This window comes from Suricata suricatta, chromosome 12, assembly GCF_006229205.1.
Source record: "Suricata suricatta isolate VVHF042 chromosome 12, meerkat_22Aug2017_6uvM2_HiC, whole genome shotgun sequence".
NCBI classification, from domain to species: domain Eukaryota; kingdom Metazoa; phylum Chordata; class Mammalia; order Carnivora; family Herpestidae; genus Suricata; species Suricata suricatta.
In genome coordinates this window covers 16,340,915-16,351,267 of record NC_043711.1, presented here as the reverse complement: position 1 = coordinate 16,351,267, position 10,353 = coordinate 16,340,915, and positions in this window count along the sequence as shown.

Genomic DNA, 10,353 nt, shown 5'->3' with positions numbered 1-10,353 from the left:
AATACCTGTGAGAGCTGTTCCCAATAAATAGGAAGGAGCAAGTTCCCTCCTATCTTTCTAGCTTTTCAGCCTTTCTCCAGCACCTGCTATTTGTGTCAGAGAAGCAATGTAGTTTACTGTCACAAACAAGAGTGTAGAAAGTGTGAGCTAGGAGCTGAAAGAAAGTATCTTAACAAAGGACAGATGGTCTAAATATACTGAAGCATTTTTCAAATCTCCAGGTAAGAAATGATTCTAGTATATTTTCAGGAATCCAGGAAGGTAAAAAAGAAATCCAAAAGGAAAATTCATGATTTTTTTTTTTTTTACGTGTTTGTTTTTGAGAGAGAGCGCGTGGCAGTGATAAGGGGACAGAAGATCTGAAGTGTGGGCTCTGTGCTGACAAGCAGAAGGGCTTGAACTCACAAACCGTGAGATCATGACCTGCACTGAAGTTGGATGCTTAACCAACTGAGCCACACAGGTGCTCTGATTATTTGTTTGTTTATTTATTTATATAGAGGGAGCACGTGCAGAGCGTGCTGAGAGAAGGGCAGAGAGAGGGAGAGAGACTCCCCAAACTGGTTGTGTTGAGCCTGATGCAGGGCTTGAACCCACAAACTGTGAGATGACCTGAGCCATATCAAGAGTCAGAGGCTCAACTGACTGAGCCATCTAGGTGCCCCAAAAGGAATTTTTGGTTGAGCATTGTGAAGTTTGTCTGAGGCCTTTTTTTTTTTTTTTTTTTTTTTAATGGTAATGATATCTATTCCTCACACATTGCATTCTTTCGGAGGCGTTGTTTTAAAGTGAAATCCTGGCTTTTGTTTACCTTGGTCTGTTGGGTACAAGAGGAATGGAGAATATGTGAATTTAAAACGCTAACATATAAAAAATGGAGACTTTTTGTATATGCTTCAGTTTTGGATTTTCTATTACCTAACAGGAGAAGAGGAAGTCCAGTTATCAATTATCAGGAAATAAGGGATTCCAAATAGGATAAAGCCAATTTGCACATTATCTAATGTTTCTCAAACTACCTGTAGTTTACCATGGATTGGCATGCTTTAAATATACAATAAAAATAAAGTCCTAGAAAAATGAAGTGAAAAATTAAGATATTCAGAATCCAACACCACTGGTTGAAGTTTTGTATCTTCATTGTGGTGGTGGTGGTTACATAAATAATTTTGCATAGAACTACATGCACGCATGAATATGAGCACAGGTTAAAAAGAATGGTGGAAACTGAATAAGGTCTCGTCTGGTAAACAGCAATGTACCAATGTAAATTTCCTGGTTTTGATATTGGACCCCAGGTACATAAGATGTCACCACTGGAGGGGGCTGGGTGAAGTGTACAGAGACTCTTTGTACTATTTTTGTAACTTCCTGTCAATCTGTAATTCAAAATAAAAAGCTTAAAAAAGTATAAGCCTACTGATCACTGGTCAAGGTCAGATTGCTATAAAAGTTTCCAAACTGTAGTCTTAATTTCTGTACTTATAGATATGTAACAAACTTAGCCAGTTGGCACTGGTCTAAAGACTACAGTTAAGTATAGCTTTTCCTTTTGTAGCTAGTCTGTATTTTTACCATTCTCCTCGATCTTTCTCTACTTTTCACCTTCTACTTCTCTATTCATTTGTTTAAAATTATTTACTGTGCACCTTTTTAGTGACAAGACCTGGGGACATAAAAATGAGAAAGGTCCTTAATATTTATGCTTATTTCGTCGAAGTGGAAACTATTTTTTTAAGTTTACTTTGAGAGAGTATGCAAGCAAGTGGGGTAGGTGCCGAGAGAGAGAGAGGGAGAGAGAATCCTGAGCAGAATCTACGCTGTGTGGAGCCTGACCTGGGGCTCATTCCAATGAACTGAGAGATCATGACCTTAGGTGAAATCAAGAACCAGAAGCTTAACTGAGCCACCCAAGTACCCTGAGACTATTAAAAAAATTTTTTTGATGTTTATTTATTTTTGAGAGAGAGACCGAACGTGAGCGAGGTAGGGGCAGTAGAGAGAGAGGAAGACACAGAATCCAAAGCAGGACCCAGGTTCTGAGCTGTCAGGGCTCAGACTCATGAACCATGAGATCTTGACCTGAGCCAATAAGTAGGCTGCTTAACTGACTGAACCATCCAGGTGCCCCAAGACCTTTTTTTTTTTTTAAGTTTATTTTTATTTTGAAAGAGGGAGAGCAAACAGGGCGTGGTGCTGGTGGTGGTAGGGGGATAGAGAAAGAGAATCCCAAGCAGGCTCTGCACTGTCCACACAGTGCCCAGTGCAGTGCTGGAACCCGTGAACTATGAGATCATGACCTGAGCTGAAATCAAGAGTCAGACATTTAACTGACTGAACTGCCCAGGTGCTCCAGAACTATTTTTTTTGAACTGAACTATATATTTTTATGCATTATGAGTAAAGACTTGTTAAGGAATCTTTCAAATACATAATTCAAATTGCTAACAATTCCAATTTATTTTGAGTATTAACTCAAAATACTCAATAGTGCCAGGCACTATATGGAGGATTTTATTTTATTTTTTTAAAGATTTTATTTTTAAGTAATCCCCACACCCAACGTGGAGCTCCAACTCACAACCCTGAGATCGAAAGTTGCATGCTCCACCAACTGAGCCAGCCAGGTGACCCAATATATGGAGAATTTTAAATCGATGTTCTCCTTTGATCTTCTCTTCGAAGTAAATAGAGTAGTACTCTTTCAGCTTTATTTATTTAAGTTTTTTTAATTTAGAGAGAGAGACAGAATCCCAAGCAGGTTCTGCATTGTCACTGTAGAGCTCAACACATGGCTCAAACTCCTGTACCATGAGATCATGACCTGAGTGGAGACCAAGAATCGACCGGGCCACACAAGTGCCCTAAAGTTTTTATTTTATTTTTTAATGTTCATTTATTTTTGAGAGAGAGACAGTGTGAGTGGGGAAGGGACAGAGAGAGAGGGAGACAGAGAATCTGAAGCAGGTTCCAGGCTCTGAGCTGTCAGCACAGAGCCCTGCACAGGCGGGGCTGGAACCTACAAACTGAGATCATGACCTGAGCCGAAGTCAGACATTTAACTGAGCCAGCCAGGTGCCCCTTAAAGTTTTTACTTTAAAACATACCACTTTTATGTTGAAAATCTTAGTTCCTAATGACATTAATGGAATAACTTATTTGCTGTATCCATTTAGTATGTGACAGTTTCAGTATTAATACCAGTATTATAACAGTAAGACTGCTAACAGTGTAAGATTTCTTTATGGTTTTTTTTTTTTAACCCTCAGGATATATTCCAGGAAGGTATTTGTAGTCAATATAGTTTAACTTTGTTTGTATCAAACACCACTTTGGTATAGTTTTAATAGTTTGAATTTCTAGAAATCATTTTTTTTACTTATTAAAAAATGCATTATTTTATGATTCCAAACTTACTACAATGAATGTTCAAAGAGGAATAGCTTTCATTCCTATTCTCCTTTTACCATTCCTTTAATATGTAATAATTATGTTTAATTTTGGTTGAGTCTTGCATTTTCCATTTTGAAAGTAGAAGCATATAAAACCTGCTGTTTTGTGTCTTGCTGTTCACTTAACAGTATATTCTGGAGATCATACCAGAAGCAGTGTACAGAGCTCTTCATCATTGCTTAGTGCTGTGTGCTGCTTCATTGAATGGATGTGGCAGAGTTCCTCTTTTTTTTTTATTTTTTTTTTAATGTTTTATTTATTTTTGAGACAGAGAGACAGAGCATGAGAGGGGGAGGGGCAGAGAGAGAAGAGACAGAACCAGAAGCAGGCTCCAGGCTCTGAGCTAGCTGTCAGCACAGAGCCTGACGCGGGGCTTGAACCCACGAACGTGAGATCTGTCCTGAGCCGAAGCCGGAGGCTTAACCGACTGAGCCACCCAGGCGCCCCCTAGAGTTCCTCTTTACTGATAAACATTTAGGCAAGTTTTTCAGTCTTTTGCTATCACGTGGATAATATTTGCCTTTTATTTTAGCCTTTATTTTTCATCCATGAAAGCAATGAGGGGTGGTGTGTTCAGTGCATTTAATTCACAGTGATCTTACATTATCATTGGCTTTGCCTTATAAGAATAAGTGTTTCAGGGTTTGTTTTTGTTTTCAGGCATGAGTATCTTTGCCATACATGTACTTGTGACTTGAAACCTTTCTCTTACACGGCAAACATTAATTTGCTATTTTGGGGAAAATACTTAACACTTCATGACAACCAGAAAATAAATGGTGGCTATTTTATTATGTTTAAGGTGTTGTTCCTGAAGAAAACTGACTTTGATTCCTTTTCGGTGTGTTTTGATTTTGGTCTGGTGGTAATTTATTTATTCTAGGAACTTTCTGAGTTGCTGTATTCATTGTGTTTGTTACCAAAATGCAGCCATGTAGGTTATTTTTAGATTTATAACAAAAAAACTTGTGAAACATGAAAGAAGAAATTATTTTCAGAAGCATTTTTATATTAACACAAAAGAAAGCAAATATTTATGAACTAGAAAGATCCTAAATTTTGTGTATAAAAAGAGAAACGTCTTCTATCTAGAGTGTAGGTTTGATCACATCACGTTTTACTTTCATTGTTTTAATTTTGAAAGTGGATTTTAAAGAGCTAATTTGCATCAGCATCTATAACCACATGAAGGAACTGACCACCATCTATTTTCATGTTTCTGTTTAATGTGGGTAAGCAAGAGTAGGACCGGAAGGCTGGTATTAAGTAGTCACTGTGCTAAAATACAGGATAGGTACAGCTTTTTAAACATTAACTAGTTTATATCATACATATATCATACAGTCTGTAGTAAGCCATCTCTCTCAGACTCTTGATATTCCACACTGCTTTCAGTATAGTAGCTCTTCATAGAAAAATCTAGTCTGAAGTTGAGGTGGGGGGTGGGGTGGGGTGGGAACCCTAATGATTTCTTGCATCCAGTTTAGGAGTTGTTATAGACAGATGACCATCAGGATTGTTACTCTGTTTCACTATGCAGCCTCTTCTGTTGCTATGTAGATAAATTACTAGTACACTGAATCAAAATATGTTTCTCTGAAACTCGTTGCCCTTTGCTCCCAGTTCTGTGAATAGCTAATATTTGTTAAAGAGCAAGGTCTCTGCAGTCAAAAAAAGCCTGGATACTTGGCTCTGTCACTTTGCTAGCTGTGATGTTAGGTTTCTTCATTTGCAAAATGGGAATACAAGTAGTACACCCTTCACAGGTTTGAGGATCAGACGAGCTTGATGTATGTAGAGCATTAAACCTAGTACCCCCCAAATAGGAAACATTCTGTTAGCTGCTTTTAGTGGTGATGGTGGTCTAATAATGGGGGCTATATGACAGTAGTGTAATGGGATCAGCTCACTAAGAACTTAGCCTCAACTTTCTGTTGTGATTCATTGGCTGGTACTAAAATTGAATTTCAGCATTTATGCATTTTTGTCCCACATTTGCTCAGTGAGGAAAATAAAACAGGCAATTTAAGGGATTTAACCCCAAATAGTGAATAAAGATACTGAAACTCATTTTTGTTTATTGTTTTAAAAAATGTTTATTTTGAGGAGAGAAAGAAAGGGAGTGCAAATGCAATGGGGGAGGGGGCAGAGTCCCAAGCAGGCTCTGCACGTTGAGTACAAAGCCCTCCCTGGGCCTCAGTCCCATGAAATGTGAGATCATGACCTGAGCTGAAATTGAGTCAGCCACTTAATGGCTGAGCCACCTGGGTGCCCTGTGAAACTCATTTGTATATAACAGCCTTAAAATATTCAAATTAAATCACCATACGCCCCAATTTATGGGTTTTAGAAAAAGATTCCTTGAAGAAGAGAACATAATTCATGTAATGCAGGTGTTTCTGCAAACTAACTTGGAAGACAAATTTAGAAACATTTCAGGTAAATCTACAATTGTTAACATTTGGCGTGATATTCTTACCTTCCCTCAGTGACTATGGAACTCTAAAGATCAGCTGTGTTTGTTTACAAAGTGAGTGCTTGTTTAAAGAAAATAAGTTATTAGCTTTACTCAGCATAATATGTAGTGTCTCTCTCTTTCTCTATTTTTTTCAAGTTTGTTTAATTAGAGAGTGAGCATGAGAAGGGGAAGGGGCAGGGGTGGGGGTGCGGACAGGAATCCCAAGCAGGCTCCATACTGTCAGCACAGAGCCTAACATGGGGCTCAAACCCACGAACTGCGAGATCATGACTTGATCTGAAATCAGGAGTCAGATGCTTAACCAACTGAGTCTCCCAGGCGCCCCTGTAGGCACTCTATATTAAAGTTTAAACTTTTGGGAGACGAGAACAGTTGATGGGTATAACATTGTGGGAGAGAGCTGCTGTTTTGATCTATATATATGTCTTTGTTTTGGTCAAATTATTTCCTGTGAGAATCTTCTTGCCGGTAATTTTAATAACATTTCATTAATTTTTTTCTAGATTTAATCTGTATGCATGAGCCTCTATCTAGAGCTCTCTGTATGTTTGAGACACTATGTTAGTTGAAAATGAGGACTTAAAATAAGTGAGAAATAGTGCTTCTGTTTTTCAGGTCCATTGGCACTAATTCAGGCTAGCATATTCATCCCAAAGTGCTTTGCCTAAAGTTTCTAGGCCTTTCGTAAAAAGCAGTGTGGTATTCATGGCTTTATTATTTACATAAATCACATATATTTCTCATCAGTGTTTTAATTCACTTGTCCTCTTGGGTCCTGTATTTCCGATGAGAGAGTAGGGCAGATGTTATGAATTAATTTATGGCCTAGTATGGCTTTTTTCCCCCCCTACAGTCACTTTTTAGGTGTTTCCCTCTTTTCCTTTGAGAATTGCTTTAAATTAGAACATTAAAACATGGTTCTCTTGTTAAGGAATTTCTTTGATTCAAAAAGTAATGAGAATTTATGCTAGGAATGGGAGTGGTAAACCTAGGGGAGATTACACAATAAGGATACGATGCTGCCTTTTTCTCTTTGTAACTTAAACCCTCGTTGGGAAGGCAAAAACAGTAAATAGAAGTTAAGGTTGTATGTGATTGTCAGTCTGCAAAGTACTTGGTGTAGGGGTTGAATTTAGTAGTAGTGTCTGTGGTGGTATGGAAAGGGAGAGGAAAAGGGCATATAGTACTGAGCACATACTCGGTAACTGACAAGTGAATGAAAGACTGAAGTGGCTGAGAGGATGAATAAGATGGGTTTGAGTGGTGATACAAGGGTGTGGAGGCTGGGAGAGGGAGGAAAATGATAGAGTGAAGAGCAATATGAAAAATTACTTGAAGTCAAGACTGACCTCTATGAATTTGGAGGAGACCAGCTTACCTATTGAAATTCCTTCTGGGGAGAAGTGTAAAGCAAGCTTAGCTAGATAGGAAAGTGGGAATGATGTTGTCAGATACTTATTACTTCCTACGTTCAGAGTAGTGTTTTTGGCACTTAAATGCAGCTGTCAACAAGATAAAACCAAGCCCCTGTCCCAAAGGAGCTTGTATTCTAGTAGAAGGAAACAGGGACTACAAAGAAAAAAATCTCACATTGATAAATGTTAGGAATAAAATATGATAGAGTGATGGGGGAATCTCGGAGATAACATTTGAGCTGTCATCTTCTTGAGAAGGAGCAGTCTGTCGAAGATCTAGGAGGAATAGTATTCTAAGAAGGCCCCTTCAGGTGAAAAGACCAGAAATTAATTTGGAATGTTTGAGGTACAGAAAGAGGGCTTATGTGGCTTGAATTAGGGAATGAGGAAAGATTGTGAAAAGAGGTAAGGTCAGAAAGAGTGTGAGCAGTTATATGCCAGGATCTGATTTAGGCTTTTGAAAGATCATCTGGCTGTTGTGCGTGTAAATGTATAATATATGTGTGTATGCTAATCATTATGATTGGTGCACACATGTGTAGAATAATCATCATTAGCTCCATTTGGACCATGTTTTGAGAGATCCAAGTAGAGATATTCAGTGAGCACTTGGGCAAATAAGTGCAGAGTGTGGTTGGGTTTGGAGATGGAGGAGTCACCAGTCTATACATGATAACTGAAAGCCATGAATCTATATGGGATGAGGAAGGAGGGAAAAGAGTAGATAGAGAAGAGAAGAAGGAAGGCCAGCTAAATTTTTGGGTACTCCAACCTGAAGAAATCTAGTAGAATCAGAAGAGCCAACAAAGAAGATTAGGGAGGGAGTAGCCAGTGAGGGTAGGAGGAAAACAGGAGAATGGGACCCCTGAAGAAAAATTGACCATTGGCTTTTAGGATGTTGGTTCTTAGTGACAACCCAGCCTCCTGCCCCTTTAAAAAAAATTTTTTTTTAATGTTTTACTTATTTTTGAGAGAGAGAGAGAGAGAGAGAGAGCGCCAGAGAGCGCCAGAGAGCGAGAGCGAGCAAGCGAGCAAGCAAGCATGAGCAGGGGAGGGTCAGAGAGAGAGGGAGACACAGAATCTGAAGACAGGCTCCAGGCTCTGAGCTAGCTGTCAGCCCAGAGCCCTACGTGGAGCCCGAACCCACGGACTATGAGATCATGACCTGAGCCGAAGTCGGAGGCTTAACTGACTGAGCCACCCAGGTGCCCCTCCTGCCCCTTTTTAAAGGTAAGTTATGGGGCGCCTGGGTGGCTCAGTCGGTTAAGTCTCCGACTTCGGCTCAGGTCAGATCTCATGTACGCCCCGCCTCAGTCTCTGTGCTGACAGCTAGCTCAGAGCCTGGAGCCTGCTTCTGGTTCTGTCTCCTTCTCTCTCTGCCCCTCCCCCTCTCATGCTCTGTCTCTCTCTGTATCAAAAATAAAACATGTAAAAAATTAAAAAAAAAGGTAAGGTATCTTTAAAGCTATTTGACTAGTGAGAATGAAGAAAAAGATACTGATAGAGGAAAGGAAATAAATAGGAAATAGAAGTTCTTTGAGAAGGCAAAAGGTTGGGGCTTAGCGTAAAGTGATGGGATCCTCATTGGAGAGTGGTCAGGGTGATGGTAGTGCTGGAGATTTGGGGTAAGAGGATGTGTGAAACAGGCATCTAGGAGAGTAAGAAAGGGAATTGAGTGGCACAAGTCATAGAATTAGTAAATGGTAGAGGCAGGATTCCAACTTAGGAATCCTCAAAGTTTGATCTTTTTGCTGTGTTACATTGCCATCCTCATAAGCAAAGTAATAAATACTAGTGTGTGCTTTTGTGAAGGACAGTCAGGAAAACAAGATGAGGGTGAGTTGAAACAGAAAAATTAAAAAGAAAGCCCCTCTCATTGGCCTTCTCATTTATGGTAATTATTATTATCCTGTATTGTAGTTATTTGGTATACCTCTGTGCCATATAGTTTTAAGTAAAGGATGAAATTCTGGGTAGGAACTGTGTATGAACTTGATATCTTGCCCTAACAGAGTCAACACTGCCTTCAGAAGGACTGATCCTTAAATAATTGTTGAACAGATAGTCTTGTGATTGATAAGAGTACTGATTCTTGTAGTTAATTGTGTTGCTTTTCTAAAATAAGTCGTTGGGCAATCCATCAGTGTGGTTGTGTGCTGTAGAAAGACATTTTGTGATGTAGTCTTCACATTTGCCTTAAGCCTAGCTAGTAGCTAATGGTATGAAAACCTTGGCCTACAGAAGGATTAACTCAGTTTGTTGAGGAGAGGGTTGCAAATGTGTGTGACCATAGGTGAGGCTGTGGCTGTGAACTAGGTAGACGTGATCTTTTGTAATAAAAATTTTGCTTATGTACTGATGTACTACTGATGTAGTACTTTTCCATATCATTGAATATCTGAGGCATTTAAAGTCTTAAATGTATGACACTGCAAGTGCCTAAACTGTATAAATGTCAAAACATAAATGACTTCAGTGTATTCAGACTTCTTTTTCCACGACAGATGTTTTTGTTTGTACTTGTTGGGAAGCAGTCACAGATTTAGAAACCTGAAATGGAAACAGATAGAGGAGGGAGGAGAGTGGCCGAAGCTGTGAAATTCTGTGTCTTTCCTAATGGTGGAGATAAGTCACTTTACTTGAGAAGGGCTCTCTGTGACCACTTCTTGGGCCTGGGTGTATACAGCAAACTACCTTTCTTCCAGAGAGCTCAGAGTACTACTTGAGTGTACCTCTGGGCAGGGATGTGTTACAAGCAGTGTTGGGAAATAGTCTTCAGTTTGTCATTGGTGGCTTCCTTCCTTTTGTTACCAATGCTTCTCTTATCTCTTGAGTTTTTAGTTCTTCACAATACCCTGTGTCTGCAATTTCAGTCTAGGATAGGGTCTAGTTTTGATGCAGCTTATCCTCATCACTGCTTTCTAGAATATGAATTTTGAACATTTGAGGTAGTGTTTCTCTAGCTGAGGATCTAGGATCTTGAAGAGTCCATACACTGTTTTTCTT